The 21522-nt window shown below is 34.5% G+C and overlaps 1 pseudogene; it reads left to right on the forward strand.

Annotated features, from left to right (window-relative positions):
• Positions 1-1459: 1459 nt before the first annotated feature.
• On the forward strand, positions 1460-18465 carry LOC114492043 (annotated as a pseudogene).
• The last annotated feature ends 3057 nt before the right edge of the window (positions 18466-21522 follow it).

A 21522-nucleotide genomic window follows, 5' to 3' on the forward strand; every position in this document is an offset into this window, starting at 1 on the left:
TGTTATGTGTCCTACTCTCCACTATTATTCTCTGCAAAATGAACATTTGCCTCATTTATTCTATTTGCTTAGAGAACTGGACACCTGTTAAATTTCCTTCCATATTCACCACTCTCAGTAAAAAAGAAATAGTTTGATGTAAATGTGTATGGTTTCCTTTCCTGTTTAAGTTATGAAGGTACTTTTTGCTATCTACAGCTTTATCTAGACTCTCATATAAATAACAATCTAAATTACAAACACAATTAAGTTTGCATTCATAGTCACTTTTAGTGAATATTTTCTTCATACAAATACACATGTATATAGATATGTTAATAAATAATTAGACAATAAAATGGTCCAATATAATTTAAAATTTAAAATGTGCTAATATCAACTATAGTTTTCACTTGGTGAGGAAATTTAATCAACCAAAGCATTAAAGAGAGAAAAAATGCAACTAGAGTTATTTTTTCCATATCATCTTGTAAATAGAAATCATTTAAATAAGTATATAAAATATAATTAAAATATTTAATAAGTACTTTAATAGTATTTTGAAAAACAGTGTCTTCAATGAGTACTAATTAACTTGCATTTTCAAATATGTATTTATTTATTTATTTTTAAATTATAATGTGGCAATAAGTTTATTCCAAGAATGTGAGAGTGGATTTTCAAATATTTAAAATAAGGTCCTGTTGTGCATACTCCAAATTCTATTGAATATTAAAGTACTTCATTAATAATGTGGAATCTAATAAACAAAATAAACTGAAAAACAAAATACAAACAGAGGTGTGGATACATGGAACATACTGACAGCTGTCAGAAGGGAGTAGGTTGGGGAGAACTGTATGAAAGAATGTGAAGGGAATAGCCAAACAACATGCATGTATAACCCATGGACATGGACAACAATGTGCTGATGGCCAGAGGGAAGTGGGAGTGTGAGCTGGGAGGAAGGGAGCAAGGGAGTTGAGAAATACAGACATCTGCAAAACTGTCAACAATAAAAAATAAAGAAAAAATAAGAAAAAGGAAAATATAGACACAAAGAAATGTAAATACTTCTCTTGACCCTTTTGAATTTGTTTTTTCAGCTTCTTGAGTCATGCAGATGCTAATATGAACATTAGGTTAATTAATATGAGAATTGAGAAAAGACAGAAGGAAGAGTCAAGAGATCCTCAACAAAGTGGAAGTTTTAAAAAATTATTGAGATATAGAATATGAGAATTGGTGTATGTAGGAGACTTCACTGAGATGAAATATGGCTCTGGCAGCAAAGGTATCTAGGAAATGTTGTATTGGAGTCTTAACTCTGTGTAGACTCAGACTTGGCTGATCATCCAGAAAACTGGAATGTTGTCCAAAGATAAATGTCATGTCTTCAAGAAGGTTAATGAATGTATGGAGTATGATAACTGCTTGATGTCCTCTGTACTTAGAAATGCATTGTTATTTCTGGTGGTCGATGGTGACTGCCTACCATATGGTTTTACTATTAGCCCCCTATAAAAGAGACCCTCTGCTGGGAAGAAGGCATATTCATCCCTGCCAGCCACCTCTAGGAGCTGCTGCAGTGCCCTTTCATGTAAGTTTCTCCTATTAAATTTAAATACTCTTATGAATTTAAAACATAAAATAATGTTAAATAAAGTGCAGCATATGTATGGTGATTAAAATACACAGACACCTTTCCTAACATAGAATATAAAGACCTGGTAAGAAAGAAAAGAATATGGGATTTGATAAGGATATATAATAGCACAGGGTTTGTTCTTCCCAACTGGAACCTACTTGTATGTTGTTTCCTTAAAATCAGAATACCTTCCATAAAAAGATACTTAAGGAGTAGATATCTTAAAGCTGAATAATGTTACAGTTAATATAATAACCAATCACAGAAAGAATCAGGAATAAAGGAAACATTATTTGGTAGTGGTTCTTTCTTATTTATTTTTATTTTTTTTAAGATTTTATTTATTTATTTTTAGAGAGGGAAGGGAGGGAGGAAGAGAGAGAGAGAGAAACATCAATGTGCGGTTGCTGGGGGCCGTGGCCTGCAACCCAGGCATGTGCCCTGACTGGGAATCGAACCTGCAACACTTTGGTTTTGCAGCTCAGTGGACTGAGCAGCCCGCGCTCAGTCCACTGAGCTACACCAGCCAGGGCTCAGTAGTGGTTCTTTATTACAATGCTAACAGTGACCTGATGTGAATTCCTAGTTAATATGATGCTGAATAATACTGCATTTTGATTGCAAATCTCTATTTACCAAAATGGACACAGTGGCTTATAAAGTCTTGGACATTTAATCATTATTTCATGCAATAATATATACTTAGAGCTTTATTTTTGTTGAAGTGCTTTACACTTCTAATTTTCAGTTTTTAAAGGGCATTCCTTTAAAAATATTTTAGTGATTATCTTCTTTAAGCTATTTCAGTTTGGTTCCTTCTGACACAATTAACAGGAAATGTTTGTTTAAGTAGCAGAGATGAAATAAGACAATTTAATCTCAATGAATATGAAATTGATTAAAATCTACATTAATAAACAAATTTTCCAAATGATTCAGAGAAAAACAAAATTGATATCACAAGTTTTGTTATCATTTGACTCATTTGTAAAATTCTATTTGTTTTTACATTAGTTACACATAAGCATTTAAAATTTGCTCATAAAATCAAATTTGCTGACCTGGTGGTGTCATCCCATATACTTTTGGAGACTAATTTAATAGAAATTCGGTTATCTTTATATTTTGAAAATGAAAGAAGAATATATAATTAGCATTCTATATGATTCAAACAGAAGATATAATTTTTCCATCAGTAAAATGTAGGGTTTTTGGCTAATAGTCTGCTGAGCTTCTTTCATTGCTGTCACTGTATGTTATATATTTTAATGAGAATGAAATTATCCCCAAGGGTATGACATTTGTTTCTTTGGATGGTGGCATCATAGGTAATACAATATATAAACAGATATACAGTAAATCTAGAGATTAAGAATAGGATGTCTAAGAAAGGCTCCTTAGGAGATGATATATATATCTTTTAAAGTTGAGAGACACCTCTCAGTACATGTATGTACCTCAATTTATGGGCTCAGGTGAAATCATTTTGACTCCTACCCTTCTCCCATTTACACCATATAATAATTATGTGGGTCTTAAGTAGATATTGCTTGTATCTTTCAGTCCTATTTTTGAAGTCATTTTATTTCTAAGAAATTATTTGAATCTTAAAGAAAATTCCCCTCAGGAATACATTTATAAAATGCAAAGAAAATGTTCTTACTTGATAATAAGGCTTCTTTCTGTGCTAAGGTTTAGTAAATTATGTTAGTTCTGACTTACAAGATATGATTTTAAAACAGAGCAAAAAATTGAGCATGATTCAAGTTATTACCTAGATATTTAGAAGCAGTGTCTTCTACTTTTAAATATCAGATACAAAGTATACCTATAAAGGTACTGTTCTTTCTTACCACATTTAAATCCATCATTTTGGAGACAAAATAAGCATATGTGTTTGTTTAAATAATTTTAGCACAGAAATAATTTAATTAATTTCCTTTGCTTTTTATATAGCAAATAAAAATATTTTTATTTAAACCAGAGAAATATATTTTAAACCAGAGAAAAAGTTAGGTATTGAAATCACAAAGTTATTAGTATGAATCTCAAGAGCCCAAGAGAGTGAATTAGCCTCTGTTGGCTGCAAACCACCACCTGAAGATGCTAAGTAGGTGACCCATGCCAACCTTCACCTCCCCAGTTTGCAGGGAGCTGTAAAGGAAGCACTCGCACTGCCTTGCTGTGGTTTACTGACCAAATGGAAATTTCCAACAAAAACCAATTTATCGGTAGTTTTCTGAATCTTAGACTAATAAAAATGGTTGAGATGCAGTTCATTAAGTGAATAATGTGAATTAATTTAAGTTCTCATTACACCACAATTATGATGCTATTTTACATATACACATACACACACATACAGGTGTGAGATACCCAATATAAATACATAATGAGGATGTTAGGGAGAATAATGTCCCCCAAAGATGTACATGCTCAAATCCTCTGAATCTGTGAATATATTATATAACATGACAAGAAAGATAATTCCCCTCTGCAAATGAAATTGAGGTTGCTAATCATCTGACCTTAACATAGATTATCCTGGATTGGGCCCAATGTAATTTCAGGGGAATTACAATGTAAATGGGGAAGAGGAAGTCAAAAGAGTTGGAATTTGTGAGACAGGGTCTTGAGAAAGACTCAACTGACCATTGCTTGAAGGCTTTGGCAATAGAAAGGGGTACAAACCAAGGACTGAGGGCAGCCTTCAGAAGCTAGAACAGGCAAGAAAACTGATTCTCTCTTAGATGCTCCAGAAAGAAGCATAGCTCTGCCTCTGGATTTTAGTCCAGTGAAATCATTATGGATGTCTGTGCTCCAGAAATATGATAATAAATTTGTTTTAAGCCAATAGGTTTGTAAGCCAATAGAATTTGTTTACAGCTGCAATAGGAAAGTAACATAGAGTGATAGATTTGTAAAGAAATGTTTTGTAATAATCCTATCAGATGTGAAGCATGAATTCATGAAGGCATCCTTCTTCAAGGACTGACAATATGTATGGTTTAACTCATTAATGTATCTTCTACATGAATTTTGTATATCAGAAATAGGCATGGGAAACGTGATTATTTTTTAATCACTTGGTTGTGGGCACTTCTAAGGTAAATTAACCCATCTTTAGGATATTGTTCGTACTTTGCAAATGTGTAATGGTTTTACAAGTGCGTGTATATATATATATATATATATATATATTTTTTATATATTATACATATGTGCTAGACATAAAATTTATCAATTATCTGCTATTTTTGTTATATTTTGGTTAAATAGGGCTATTATGACAAGGAATGTTATTTTGGGGTACACTTGTTTGTTTAAAGAGGACAATTTACACATAACAGAAGATAAACTCGTTTATCTGTCCTCCCTTATAGAGAAGTGTGGATGTTAGCGATTTTTAAACAGTGAAACATCAATTATTCTTAATATGTATATACTGCCACAAATGCTCTGGTATCAGACCTCCTCAAGGAAAGGAGAATGCATGGTACTCACATAGTGCTCAAAGCTACACAAAACCATTGAGATGTAAAAAGATATCTAATGAAATTTTTTGTTTTAAAAATGAAAATACTGTGGTACAGGGAAAATGCTAAAGAAACTTACACACTGCAAAATCTTAGGTATTTTTTTTCCATTTTGGTAAAATGAAACTAGATTAACCATCTAGTTTTTTAAAGTCTGTTTTTATTGTACATGATGGAAGGAGGTTTTGCAGGTTATAAGTGTGTCAAATGCTGAAAGGCATTACTCTGATAGACTCAGCAATTCTTGGAGTTGGAAGGATTTTGAAAGTCTTCAAATCCATACATACTCAGTAAAATTCAACAATATATTGAATAAACCATTAAAATTTATAGCATTCTTCATTTGTCGGGATATTAGAGATCTCATTTATTAATGCTATGACATAAATCCTTTTAATTTTGTCTATGTATTTATAGTTAAAGTAAGCAATAGTAGATTGTTGTATTGCTTTATTTTTTGTAATAAAATTGTTTGGGATTGAAAACTATGTGATTTTTTTTAGTTTTCAAACACTTTTGCTTCTTAATAAAATAAACTAGAATTTGGAAGAAAATACACAGTATGTGGCACATAATATAAGTAGTATTTTGTGAACATTTTGCTTCAATTATATATGCTTTACTTACTGAGTTGAGGGATTGAGATTTTAAATGAAATACATCTTACCTTGAGTAGGCGTACATCCTGTTTCTTGTTCCTTCACAGTCAAAATAGGTCTAAACTCACCTAGAACATAGTGAAAGAGTAGAAATAAGAAATAACATTTTAAAATGTCTGCTATGTATCCCATTATTAATCCTGGGCTTGAAAACTATTTTAAATCTTGCCATTCTCTATCCCATTTCCAGTTAGATAAGAGAGATACTGTTATTCTCATTCCTTAGGTTACTATGTTCAACATGTGGTTTTCCCCATCACAGCCTTCAAGTTTACTCCAACTTTCTAAAGAATATATTGAGAACAATTTTCTTAATTTATTTTAAAGGCCAAACATCTGTTTGTATTCTCATTAATGTCAATACTTTTTCAATGAATGTGATATAATGAGTGTGATATTTAACATATACGTGTAATAAAAACTACAATCTAATGAAGATGAGAAAAATTTTAGGTTGATAAATTTAATCATTTGTGTTCATTCATAGAAAGGGTAAAACCCGTTTGTTTATTTTTATCAGAAATTGAGTTGTCACAGCTGAATTTCCCTGTGCTTGAATTTTTTCTTGAGGATATTTTTTAAAGTTAATTTTAAAGTCAAAAAAATAATCAACTCTCCTTAAACATAGTTTAGACAGAGAGATCAGGAAACAGGTAAAAATCACTTTGAAAATGTTGCAGTATTATCACAGAGAACAGGCTATGCCAATATTTTTTTCAGAGAAAAAACAATATAAGTCTTTCTGTTCAGGCAATCTGTGAAGCAGAAAACAGAGGTGGGGAGGAGGTATTGTAAACTGGAAAAAATGTGTGAAACCTCTTTCTGTGTCCTGAAACCTGGGGCTAAAGACATCTGTCTCCTAAAGGAAGTTGTATCAGTTCTGCTTTAATGTGGATATACTCATATATGATACAGGTTTTTTAAAAGAAATTTGTGGCTGAAATTCAAAACACATGGAAGAGTGAAAGCAGAAAATAGTTTTTATTAATAGCTCTCCCTTTCTTGTCCAGTTCGAAAACACAGCAGTCACAGTTAATATATGTGTATACATGCATGCACACATGTGTGTAGTAAAATGAATTACATATATATGCATTTTTTTACTGAAATGAATTTTGAACTGGTGTAAAGGTAATAATATTCACCTTTATTCAGGAAAAGTGATAAATACTGGAGTACTTTTAATATTCATTTTTAAATGTAATTGAGACCTTCAGATGTTAACATGCATCTCTCAGGAATTATTATGCTTTTATGGAAAAGTGGTAGGGGTATCTAACAGTAATTCTTTTGGACACCATGGAAAATAAAGAATAACATGAAGCATTATTTTTAAATGCTTCAGTAACCATCATTACAAAATAGCTATAAACTAAGTAATCCTGCCTTAAGTTGAACTTTTCCATAATTTATTACAATTTTAATAAAGCAATATGAAAGAGGACTCATTGACTTTTTTAACTGTATTTTTTCCACTTCTATTTATCCCCCATACCCTCTTCCACATCCACACATGCCTTTCCACAATCACCACACAATTGGCCCTGTCCATGAGTCGTTTCTCTTTTATTCTCTATCCCTCCCTCTTCCGCCCCCATCCCCACACAGAACCTCAGTCTGCTGTCTATGAGTCTGTCTCTATTTTGTTTGTTAGTTCAGTTTGTTCGTTAGACTCTACATCTGAGTAAGATTGTATGGTATTTGTCTTTCTCTGACTTGCTTATTTCACTTAGCATAATGTTTTCTAGGTCCGTCTGTGGTTGTCACAGAGGGGAAAATTTGCCTCTTTTTTACAGCCAAGTATAATCCATTGTGTAGAAGAGGACTTATTGACTTTTAAATTCACTGTCTAAAATGTAAACCTGAATTTTTGTCTGTAAATTGGGAACATGTACTGGATAATTCATTTTAAAAGAACTTATGTGCAGAGTTTTAGGAAATACAACAATACTGGGACTGCCCAAAAAGACCATATGGTTTTTACTGTAAAATAAAAGACGCATTTTCATTTTCACCAGTAACTTTATTGATTTGGCTATTTTGGGTATGTCAGCTATCTCTTGCATAGTATAACATTGATCGTTCTCAATTAATGTCTCGATTTGATTACTACCAACTTCAACTTGTCTACCCAATCATGGGGCTTTGTTCAGTGAGAAGTCTCCAGCATGAAACTTCCCAAACCACTTTTAACATGTTCCATCAGTCACAGCACCTTCTCCATACAATGGACAAATCTTTTTTATTTTTTATTGTTTGTGCATTTCAGTTGCATTTTTACATTTCTTGAAATAATACAGCATAATATGCTGAAAATGTTGCTTACTTTCTTCCATTTTTCAGTATTCAAGTGGCTACACAAAAATTCACCAATTTTGATGGTTTTTTTGAATGCATGCTAGTAGGACAGTGATCATAGTACAATCTAACAAAATTGTTTTGAATGAGGTTAAAGACAACTAAGTGCTACTAAACAATCTTATGGAAAAAAAACAAAAGAACTTTCTGGCCAACCAAATATGACACTAAGCATCAACACACCCAATGTATTAAAGACAACAAAATCTTATGCTCAGTCAAAATAAATGTTAAAATAGATGTTTCTAGTGCTTTTTTTCCACTAAATTCTTTGGGAAATTATGTACTTTCACATTTTATAAGCTGACGTTTCTCTAATACGGCCCACATGCTTCATGTCTTTAGAGATAGGAACAAAGCCTTTAGTAATTCCCTGTGTTCCATTTTACAAATATGTTTATCCAGAGTTAGTGTAAGGAAGAAAAATAAGCAAAGTAATAATATAGTATCTAAATTGACCTGTCAACTATATCTGAAAAGGGTCAAGTGCAAAGGTTACTAGAAGACCCAGTGATTGTTAGGACTCACAAGCTTCCATAGGGAGTACTGACATAAAGCTTTAATCAAAGTAAAGGGTATAAAGCACAGCAGGAGAAAGATAGAATGTTCCATCATAGAAGGTCTGGCACTTCCAGGTGCAGCCCCAGGTTCATTTCTCAATTACAGAGGAAATTCTTTGTCTTCACATTATAAGCCAGCAACACAAATGTCTCATTTTTGGGTTTCCAGTCAAAAGTTTATATCAGGATTTTTTACACATTTATGGTTATGTGGCTAAGGGTAGGCTACATAGGTTGTACTGAATTGAATGGAATATAAACCATCAATGCATCCCCAAACAATGGAGACCATTTGGCACTGGGAACCAGTAGAGGAGTTTCAAACTGTAAACTGTGCTTTATAAATAGCTAACATATCTCATTCTTATCATGGCCCAATGTCAGTATCAGGCTTCTAGGCATTCCTGGAGATAAACACAGAGCTGATCAACTGCAGCTGTACATAAACCTATCTTACACACAACTGGTGTTCTATGACATTGAAAAGAAGCAGAAAGACAGAACCAATAATCAGTTTTCCCAAGTTTATTGTTGAGCTGGAAATACGACAGATAGTTAATGCTGAATCTTCTAATGGAATACAAACATCTTAGGAAAAACATCTGATATTTTACATTTGATTAGCATTAAATAGCCAATATATTCATAGTTCTTTTGGCCAGGATGAGAAACATTTGCAATGACAGTGAGGGCCTTCATGCTTTTTCCATTCTTTCTGAGAGCACTGAGATCACATAGTAACCTCAGACAAGGACAAAGAAGATGAAAGAACAAAGAAGGAGAGAGAAGAGAAAGGCAGAGAGGCAGGAGAAACTAATTTATGCAAATTGTAAATGCCCAGTAAAAGGTGTGTCTTTTAGCAATCTCCTCAAGGCATTCATGTAAAATGGGAAAGAAACTCATAAATTCCAGGAGTTATATACTAAGTATTCACTAATGATAGAATATTAATTATCATAAGAACATAAGGATAGTTTTCACTGGTGCTAAAACAATAGTGAGAATCTCAGTTTACAATGGCATCCAACTTAGCCTGTGTAGCAGATTTTATAGTCTAAGAGGGTATAGTGTATATATAGGTACTTAAATGTAGTAACTAGACAATACTTGTGTGTGCTGGTGAGTGCTCTGCACATTTTAGAACTCACTAGGCCTAATTGCATTCTTATTCTTATAAAAGGTTAAAAAATTGCAGGCAAAATCATGGTGCTGAGGAAGCTAATTGTAAGTGAATAAGGTCTGTAGTAATGATTTATAATTAGGGAGAGGAAATATCTTTCCAGACCCTACCCTTCTCACTTCAGTTTTCATTGCCTTATTCCAAATAATACCATGTACTTCCAACAAAGCCATTTGTTCCTTGCTTTTAAAAACTGGACACCTCATTTGTTTTTTATTTCAACTTCACAGAAAGAGAAACACACTTACTATGGCGGGTTGTCTGGGTCATTGAGACTCCTTTGTGTTCTTTGAGCAAAAACTGTAAAGAAAATATATTTTCATTTTAGGATTGCTAAAAATGTAACTGATGATATAAAAAGTTGCCTTTCACTTTTCCACTTTTGTCAGTGGAATCAAAATATTCTCCAATTTTAAGATGCTTATACCATTGCACAATAGTAGTGCAGTAATGTGACCATTTATTGTATTTTGCCGTGTATAATACACACATTTGTGCCCCAATTTTTGAGGGAAAAATAAGGATGTATATGATACATGGGTAGTACTAATTCCATATCTATATACATGTTTTGAATTCTTTTATTTAAGCTTATGTGTTAAAAGTGTAACTCTAGAAAACAATAATATCTGTATGCAAAATAATACCCTAGAACACAATAATCATTTTTTTCTAAATATAAATACATAAAAATGAATTAAAAATTAAAGTAAAAGATTATTTTCCTGAAAGTATGGGCCAAAAATGTGGGTGTGCATTACACATGGGAATGCATTATACACTATACATGGCAAAATATGGTACATTTGCTCTGGAGATGGCCTGGCCTGATAAGCTTTTCATCTCATGATTTTAATACAGGTTGGAACAACTGGGTGAAGTATCACTCTTAATTGAAAGTACCTCATTACAGATCAGAGGGAGCTTTCATATTCCTCATTCAGTATTGACATCTTCCTTAAATTCCTGTCTAGAAGATGTAATTCAAACTATGAAAAGTAATTGGAAACATGGCATTCTAAAGTAGATATTTATTACACTGCTGCTTTTCTTTCTCTGGGCTATGAGTCCAGTTTCCTACTTCCTCTGTGTTTTGAGTGCTTACCATTTCTTTGTTTCTCAGTTTCTGTTATTAGTTCTCAGTACTGAGAAGGGTAAAAACCATCAAATTTATTTCCTGTTCACCTGGATATTGTACATCTTGAGGAAAGAACCCCAATTTATTTTAGCTAACTCACAAAGGAGTGACTTTGAGAAACAAAGAATCCCAAGAACGAGTGCTCCTATATTTAAACAGTGTCTGCTATATCCAAGGTTAGATTTTCTTGGATCACTGTGGTAATTTACAATATCTGTTCCTGCTGGTAGTAAATCTTAGTAGATGCTTCTTTGTATTTAAGCCATTCATGAATGCATCTGTCTGAATTCAGGTGCCAAGAGGCTGCAGAGCATTGGAAATGATAGATATCAGGAAAAGAGGGCCCAATGGGATTCCCAATAAATATGAATCCCTCCTTCCCTTGCTTACCAAGACATCTGAAGGTGGCAAGGGGACATGATCTGATATTAATTCTGTTATTTTTTTTCATTTATCCACTCAACAAATACTTATCTAGTGCTCACTTTGTGGTAGGTACTGTTATATATAGGTACTGGAAATACAGTGTCCTCATGGAGATTATATTTTAGTGGTAGAAGACAGGCACTCAATTAAAAATGAATATATAAATGAAATGAAGTTAATCACTGTAAAGTACAGAAGAGAAATAGGGAAAACTGAGAGGAAGGATTTTTAGTTATTGATCAGGAAAGGCATTGTTGAGAAAGTTATAATTAATAAAATATCTGGTCAGTGGAAACGAAAATTTGTGTTTTGAGGGGAGAAAAACATTCAGACAGAGGAAAGCAGAGGAAGAGTTTGCTTGGCTCAAAGCTTAAACTTTGCTGGTATTGCTGTGCCTAAATCAGCAATAGCACAGAAAACTATAAAAGCTTGACAAAGTTGTTCATAAGAGTTTTACATTTATCTCCATTCTTTTACTTTTCTTTTTAAGAATGTATTTGTATTACATTTATTGGGGTGACTGGTTAACAAAATTATATAGGTTTTAAGTGTACAATTGTATAATATAGCATCTATATATTACATTGTATGTTTACCACCCAAAGTCAAATCTCCTTCTGTCACCATATATTTGACCCCCCTTTACCTTTTACTACCCCCTCCCCCTCCCTCTGGTAACCACCCTACTGTTGTCTGTGTCTATGAGGTTTTTGGTTGTCTTATTTGTTCATTTGTCATTTTCTATTTTAAATCCTATACATGAAGTCATATAGTTAACTTTTTCTGACTTGTTTTGCTTAGCATGATGTTCTCAAGCTCCATCTATGTTGTTGCAAATGACAATATTTCATTTACATTCATTGCAGCATTATTTACAGTGGCTAAGACATAGAAACAACTGAAGTGTCCTTCAAAGGATGTTTGGATAAAGAAGATTTTGTGTATATATACAGTGGAATACTACTAAGCCATAGGAAAATATGAACTACATTTTCCTCCATTTTTAGTATTTAAAACTATCTGAAAAAACAAAATAAAACTTGTGTATGTATCCTTACCTGAGGCATGCTTATTGATATTAGAGAGAGAGGGGAAGGGAGGCAGAGAGAGGGAGAAGGAAACATTGAGGTCAGGGACAACATTGATCAGTTGCTTGTCACATGCTCCCCAACTAGGGATTGAACCCACAACCAAGGTGTATGCCCTGACCAGGAATCGAACCCACAACCTTTGGGTACATGGGATTACACTCCAACCAACTAAGCCACACTGGCCAGGGCACAAAATTGTATTTTAAAACTATTACTATGGTGAAGCAATTCAAGCAAATCTTAAAAAAATAAACAGAATATGCCAAATATCCATCTAGGTTAAATCTTACATTTTTGCCATGTTTTGCAAAATTACTTTAAGGAAGTAAAGCATCAGAGAGACATGAAGACATCTGCGTACCTGCATTTGTTTAGGGTTTATTGTTGCAAGTAACATTAAATAATGTGAGGACCACATTGCTAGATCATACTAGTGCCAAGAATGTGAATGCGATCCCTAGAATTCGCTAAATCCATCAGAGAGTAGAAACAACACACCCAGAGTTAGCACAAAGAGAGTTCCCACAGTGAAAAAGACCAAGCAAGTAGGGAGGGGACACTCTACAAAAAAGCCTCATGTTGCTAGGTAGATAAAATTTATACAGGCAATCTACAAAGGCATAGATTTAGCAAGGAATAGCTAAACACATAGGTTGCTATGTTCTCTGATGATAGGATGAGATGCAAACACACAACAAATATCCTCAGCCAAAAAGTGGTGCTCAGGCAGTACACAGCACAGAAGGCCTCAGAGATCCATCACTAGGAGACATTCTGTGATCACCTACAAGAGTGAAAAGGATTGAGTACATGAAAGTGATTGAGTTGATGAGGAGATTATAAACTTCTTCCAATGAAGAGAAGGAAGGGCATACTTGGCCAAAAATTTATAGTGCTAGTGTGTGCTGCCTTAATGTGTAGTAGGTGAGCAGAATGCAAAAGGTAGCAATCCTTTTATTATCTCAGAGTACAGCCATAGATCAGGAGATACATTCAATTATGGGAGCAGCAAGAAGCCTAGCATCAGCATCCTTGAGTTCTTTAGAGAGGTAATACTTGATGGTGAGTGTGAAGGAAAAGAAAAGAAAAAAAGAGAGAGAAGAAAGAGAAGAGAAAGAAGAGAAGAGAAAGAAGAGAAGAGGAGAGGAGAGGAGAGGAGAGAAGAAAACCTGGGATATACAGAGTTTCCAAATGTTGATTATAATGTGGATCAAATGAAGCGCCTGGTAAATTGCAGCAAACATACTCATTAAGCCTAGGTAAATTGTCCATCCAATGACTTGTCCCAATAGTACCAGTCCTAGCCATAAAACCAGTTATAGAAATTATAAAATTTCTTCTCAGCCAGAAACTGGGGAGTCTAAAAATGAAAATACAGATGAAAATTATAAACACCATTTTCAAATTTCAGGTCAACAAAGAGACAGGAAAAGTAAGACAACACAAGGACTACTGACAGGAAGAGAAGCTTTGCAGGTGTGTCCTGCTTCTCATAGGATTGTGTTTGGCAACAGATGACCCTCAAATAATGAATTGTACATCCAATCTTCAGAAATCTGTTCATCTGAAATAGGATTTTTGAAAACATATAATTCATTATTTTTAATGGGTACACTTAATGGGTTGGTAAAGTTAAATAACAAACAAGAGACCCGCAATTATTAAAATGAATAAGACAACATAGCAAGGAAAGTCGTGGATAGAGTGAAATACTTTCCATTGTCTCTAAAGCCTTACATCAGTCTTCAGACTTACAGCACCACTGACCCATGGAGGATATAACAACTGGACTCTCTAGGTTCTTCAGAGAATAACAGCCATAAATACCAACATAACAGCACTTTCCAATTCAACTGTGGTTCTGGCTTTTCTTACATAATGTTTTTAACACCTTTTAACCTATTTTTTAAATCTAAAGTAATATGTCATTAAAAATTTAAGTCTAAGTGTTATTAGATTACCTAGTTGAGATCTCACATTTTCTTAATGTATGTATGATCAGAATGCATGGTGAGACAAAGAATTATTTTTTTTAATTTGGAATTGCCTTTGATTTGTTGCCATAATTAGTTTCTGAAAGGATTGTGCAGATTTTAATGTGCATAAAAGTTACTTAGGGATCTTGTTGAAATGCAGATTCTGCTTTAATAAGATCTAAAGCAGGTCTGAGGTACAGTATTTGCAACAAGCTCCCAGGTGTAAGGGCTTAGACTTCACTTTTACCATTCTAATTCAAACATTGTTCAGCTGATGGCTTTCATATTAAGTGAAGTCAAGCCTGGAGACAATGTCAAAACAAATATGAGATATTATCGTAATTTTAAAATAAACATCATCTCATGCCCTGAATAAATTGAAGAACTTTCCCAAACAGTGCTTTTTTTTTTTTTGCAGCCACATTTTTAGATCTGTGGAGACATAAATAGGTTTTTCTTTGTATGCTGTAAGCTTGCCTTAAACACTTCCTAATATTGTTTAATTAACACATAGCAATAAATAGGCCTCTGAAAGTTAAGAACCACAAAACAATAAAAGAAGTAAACCCTTTTGTTGAAAAGCTCCAATTCCCATGTTAAAGTCTCATTCACAGCCTAATTGTAACCCAATTACGAAAATTAAGATAAGTAGAAACAGCTGGAACAGAAGGCACTGGGAGTGAAGTGTACCCTCTGCACTCATTTGAAGGAGATCATTACCCAACTCTATAAACAGTGTGTGATATTTAATATGATTGGGCTAATTTATGTCCAAAAAAGAATGAGCACCTTATGTAAGCAAATGGACTGACCTATTAGCTCTGATTCTTGAAACACTCTATTATCTGATGTTCCAAATGTAGTTATGTGATAAACCTAGGAAATGCTGTTCATCCTCTTTCCATATGTATTCACAGTATTCCTCTTTTACCTTTTGTTTAAGGCATCATGTTCTATGAGTGTTACAAGCACAGATGCATTGGTAACAACACTGAGAAGTCCAATCTTCACTTGTATGTTTTGTTAGTGTTAAAGAGAAAATAAAGGCTTTGTTTGAATTTTAATTTGGTGATTACATAAATATAGTCTGACAATTCAGGAAACCCCCACACTAAGGAAAATCCCACTCTATCAAAGCATGCTATTTAAGAACACAAATTAGGCATCACAAGGAAATTTTTTTCTTTTCTCTTTATTGTATCTATATGAGATGATAGATGTTACTAAACCTATTGTAGTAATTACTTAACAATACATGTAAATTAAACTATGATGTTGTACACCTTAAACTTATACAATGATGTATGTTAACTATTCCTCAATAAAACTGGAAAAGAGAACACAAGTTATGCAGTTAAAAGTAATGACTTAAGCTCTCTAAGACTTACTTTCCTCTTGTGCAAATAATTGTAATAGTGCATATCTCACTGGGCTGTTGAGAGGAATAAATACAATAATTTATGTAAAACACTTAGACTGTGCCTGACCCATGTGACTGCTCAGTAATATCAGTTATCTCCATGTACTGGGACCCCGCACTTTGATTATTATGATTCATAACCTCTTCCTTTCAAGATCAATTCTGACATAAGTTTAATACATTTTCATTTATAGATTGTCTAGTCTGTACATACAGGACACCTAACCATCCCAGCAGGCCCCATTTACAATTACACTGTAGAGTTCATGAAAACAAATAAAATATATGACAGGAAAATATAGTATTTTTGGTATGTATATCAGCATTATGAATAGAAGCTGAAGTATTTATGAAGACAGTTTCAAATCTTCTTGGTGTGTTTCATTTTAAATGGAAACACAAAGACATTACATTTCTTACTTGACATCGTGTTTGGTTACCTATGCCTTCTGCATTTTGAGTGGATAAATTAAGCAAACATAATAATGTATAATCTAATTTCTACAAACTTCTGTTGCCCTACACACACATACACATACACATACACACCTCATCCAAATACATGCATGCAGGAAATGTGATCTGAAAAAGGGTCCTTGGTAAGGTCTGGTAAATTTGAACTTTGCACATACAATACCAATATGACTCTCCAATTTTATCAAAAGTGAAAAACAACTCATCAATCTCATGGGAGGTAGGATTGCTTAATGGAATTAGCCAGTGGTTCACTAGGCTCATCCTGTTTGATCTGATAACCCTAGAAAGGGAGTCTGCCAGGGCCAGTAGCTTCATGCACTGCTGTGGTTTACATTGGAACTATAGAGCCTGTTGGTGGTACAAGTATTTCAGAGTTGGAGAGAGTTCCCAGATTTTATAAGAAAATTAATGACTGGGTATGTTTTGTAATATCAGGAAAAAAATGATGTGTTTTCTGGTACATATGTAATGTGTTATATTCACAGGATAAATGAGCTCTAATTCAATATCTGATGTAGCAATCTCAGATCCAGAAAAATAAAAATAATATATCTGAGACTATGACCAGATTTGCATTGATGTAGCAAATCTAAAGGTAAATTTTTTCCATTGTGTTTATGCTTCTAGACAATCTGGCACTTAATTATTGCTGGAATTTCTATTTTCAAAATCCCCAGGGATTAAACATATATAGAAATGTTCAGCTATTTAAAAGTGACATGGAAGCAATTCTGCATATCTTTCATGACTAACAGAAATACCAAAAAATGGTTTCTAACTAGCTAAGGCTGACAACTTTAGATTTATATTCCACAAGGCTGATTATTTATAGTCCATTTATTTTCATACTAACTATAGAACAGTCAATGAAATGTGACTTATTTTACAGATTGGTTATGGAATTAGTTTGCACATGTTTGAATTCTTTTCCCCAATAAAGTTATTATTTTAAGAATCTAAAGAAAATCCTTGAACATGCATAATATTAAATCATAAATAATGGTTCTTAACGAATAAGAATAGCTTCAAATAACGTTAGTGAAACTGAAAATAGTCGGTGCTTTTTAAAGGATCAATGCTCAGCAATTAAATAGATAAATTAATCACTATTGAGATAATATAGATTAGGAAAAATTAAAATATAAAGCTGCTGTCAGAAAATGAGTTGATAGCAATTCTAAAAGTTTCATTACATGACATATGGGTCCATATATCCAATTTGTAAACTTCCCTGGGCTCCATAAGTCGCCAAGCCCTCCCTCCACCCTTAGCTCCGCCCACCGTCCATTTTCCTACCTCAGGCTCCAAACGAAGTCTGAGGAGGTGCAAACAGTATAGGGCCTGTGTTGAGCACCGGGTGCCAGGAGCAAAAAGTGCTGTGTAATGGAAGCTTCCACTGCCGCTGCTTTCTGTGACTGGTTTGTAGGAACAATTCAGACAGCACAACAGTGGCTATCATGATGGAGAGATCTACTGCAAATCCTGTTACAGAGAAACGTCTGGGCCCAAAGACTGTGGTTCCTTGGTGCATCCATACAAACAACGTGGACAATTGTCAGAGTTTGGGCATCAAGAGACAATGTTCAACCTCTCAACGAATCCAAACATTTCTAAATTCGCTCAGCAATGGAGAGATGCTGACAGTTGTTCCAGGTGTGGGGATTCCGTATATGCTGCAGAGAAAATCATTAGAGATGGAAAGCCCTGGCACAAAAACTATTTCTAATGTGCCAAATGCAGTAAGAGTCTTGAGTCAACAACTCTGAGAAAGAAGGTGAAATCTATTGTGAAGGTTGCTATACATAGAACTTTGGGCCTGAAGTCTTTGGCTGCAGCCAAGGAACTGAGCTTTGTTCATGCGCAGTGAAGGTGTAAACCGGGAACAGATCACACACTGAGACTCTACATAATCTAATACTAAACTACTGTGAAATTCTACCAGCACTGAAGTATTACATATTACTGCCCTGTGCTTGGATAGGCTGGCTGACTAGTAGGAAGAGAGCACTGTATCCCTTTACTTTGTCAAGAACCATTTCTTTTACATTTCCAATAAAACCCCAGTTTGGGGTAAAACTATATTTACTATTCAAGTATATTTTTAAAAAAACATTTAACTTTAAATTAATTAAGAATATAATTTAATTTCTATTAAGTTTCAATCTTATTTGCATTGCTTTCCAATTGGAATCAGAACATCAGTTTCAATAAAGATCTGTACATTTTATCTAGCTTCATTTTCCTGTTCAATTTTTAAAATACTAATAGGCTATAAAAGGCACCAATAGAAAAACACAGGTTTTCTAACAGGTCAAAAGCTGGGTTTGCCCTGGCCAACTGGCTCAGTTGGTTCGAGTGTCTTCCCCTACACCAAAAGGTTGTGAGTTTGATTCCTGGTCAGCACACATACTTAAGTTATGGGTTCCATCCCTGATAGGGTACATATGGAAGACAACCAATCAATGTTTCTCTTTCATGCTGATGTTTCTCCTCCTCTCCCTTCCTCTCTCTGAAATCAATAAACACATCCTCAGATGAGGATTAAAAAAAAGTAAGAAGCTGGGTTTGAGGAGTCTTCACTGATTGCAACTGCTATGGTTTATGAAAAGGATTGGGGAGAGAAACACAGAGATTTTCAGGGAACATACATCTCTAGGAAATGGAGAATCTGATTCTTTCCAACATACAATTGACATTTCCTTCATCTCTCATTCCCTCAAGAATTTCAACAATTCTGTTCATTGTTGTCATATGTTCTCTCCCCTAATGATGGACATTGAAATCTGCCTGTCACTTTGCTTATGATACTCCATTTTATTTAGAACACAGGTGGCAAACACAAGGCTCAAGGGCCGAATCCAGTCCTCCACCTCATTTTATCTGGCCCAGCACCTTGTTTCTACCCGGTGGCAGAGCCGAGATCCTTGCCCCTAGTTAAGGAGTAGTTACATTTATACAGTCCTAACATTACATTCGGCCCTTTGAAGGCAACCATGAGCCTCATGTGGCCCCAAGTGAAAATGAATCTGACACCCCTGATTTAGAACATTTCTCCCCTTCCTGTTCTTCTAAGAATAGGAAATCAACCCTTCAACCATTAGTTATTTAACTATTCAAACTTCTAATTAACTCCTATTCATTCTTTTAGATTGAGTTTTGACCTCATTTCATGTAGTTTGAGATAGCTACATTAAAATGAAGTAACTAATAGTCCCCAAATATCATAACTAATGAGTCCAAATATTTATTTTTCATCCATGCCACATGTTTGATGTTTGTTGGCAGGAGGCAGGTAACACATCTTCCCACATTTCATAAACTAAAGCCAATCACCTAAATGCACCTAACCCAAACGGGAGTATGTGTGTGGTCCTACAGTGTGCCCAATAGAAGAACTGGCATTTGTGACCATCGCTGTGGTTGGTCATTAAGGGAGTAAAAATTGTCATAGTTATCATGACATGCCTTGGCTATACAGCTTTAGATTCTGTACAACCTGATCCTATTCTATGTCTAACAGCATCTAAGTTATTTATTACTAATTAGCATAGCACACTAACCTTCCTCTTACAGAAAACAGGAAATCAACCCTCTAACCATTAGGTAATTAGCCATTCACTCAGTCTCTAATTTGCAAAATCCCAGCACATCCTTGAAGAATAAATAGGCTTTTCAAATAATCTTTAAATTGATTTTTAAACTTGAAGAAAAAAACATTTATGAAGTAGTGAGCTTTTATAGTCAATGGTAAAACCACATTGAAAATAAATGGTCAAAGTAAGCACAGGTTAAGGGAAAAATCTATTGCTTGGATAATTAGCCTTCCATTTTCTAAGGCAGAGATATATTCAGACATATTGAAAAACTTATCATAACATTGAGGAAAAACCTAATTTTGCACTGGATCATATAAAGCAAAAATAAGATCCCAGAAATAATTTCCATTCTATTTGACTATGGCATAGCAAAATACTTACATTCCTCCCTTGCAGGGAAACACTCTTGTCTCTTGCCAAATGTAGAAGACTGCAGAGGTGTTAATGACAGATCAGATTATGCACCAAGAGAATAGTGACATGGATGAAGATTCCCATAGGCTGACAGCTCTGCTTTAGCAGGTAGTTCTTGGAAGAGAAAAATGAGGTTGTGTTATCATTAGTCATCGCTTTTCTAATGAACACTGTCTGGATCTGGCTGGCAATGCTCCCCACCCCCCCAGCTGTACCCAATAAAATTATGTAATAACGGTAGAACAGCTGTCTTTTGTGTTGACACCACATCAGTGCCCAGCATACAGATTTTCCTGGGTGCTAGTCATGTAATCACATGATTTTCTTGTCCTTCCAACTGCATTATTTTGCAATTGGTTTTATGTTTCATGATTTTGCATGCATTTCAGGGAAGCTTATAGCATCTGTGTAGAGTAAGTGGAGGCAGTCTGGCTTGTTCACCCAGGTGTCTGGGTAGCTAAGGGAAGCTGTGTTTCCTTAGCCTTACAGGGGCTTGATAACCAGTGTTCTCATAGCCTTGAGACTGGCTCTGATAAATGTTTCCCATACATGAAGTGGGCTCCCATTCACAGAATTATGTTGTGTTATATAATTTCTGGCATCTTGCTGGCTTTGTTCCCCTCTAGTATTTAAACAGGTAGGGACTCCCTGCTGGGGGTGATGATGATGAGAAACACACAAAGGGCAGGTGCCACAATGGGTGCCACACTGGGGAGCAAGGGCCTCAACATGAGATATGCAGATAGACACTCAGCTTGCAGCATGAGTGGCTCTCCCACCCATGAATAAAGGCATGCCAGACATTCCAATGACTCCATGAATATTTTTCCATCTGCACAAATACCATGAACTTGTCAGGCCTTAAAGAGTGGCAACACAATCTATAAATTTTCATCTAACTCAATTTTCCTGCTCACTTCTTTAACTATATAAGAAATATTTTTACATTAATGGAGATAGGTGGTATATGACGAAACCGCTTTTTAGAATGATAAGTGAGAAGTTTTAAGAAAGCAAAATCATGTTTTTCACTTCTATAACAAGGAAGAGGGTTGGTCCTGTGC

Source organism: Phyllostomus discolor, chromosome 1 (genome assembly GCF_004126475.2).
Source record: "Phyllostomus discolor isolate MPI-MPIP mPhyDis1 chromosome 1, mPhyDis1.pri.v3, whole genome shotgun sequence".
NCBI classification, from domain to species: Eukaryota; Metazoa; Chordata; class Mammalia; order Chiroptera; family Phyllostomidae; genus Phyllostomus; species Phyllostomus discolor.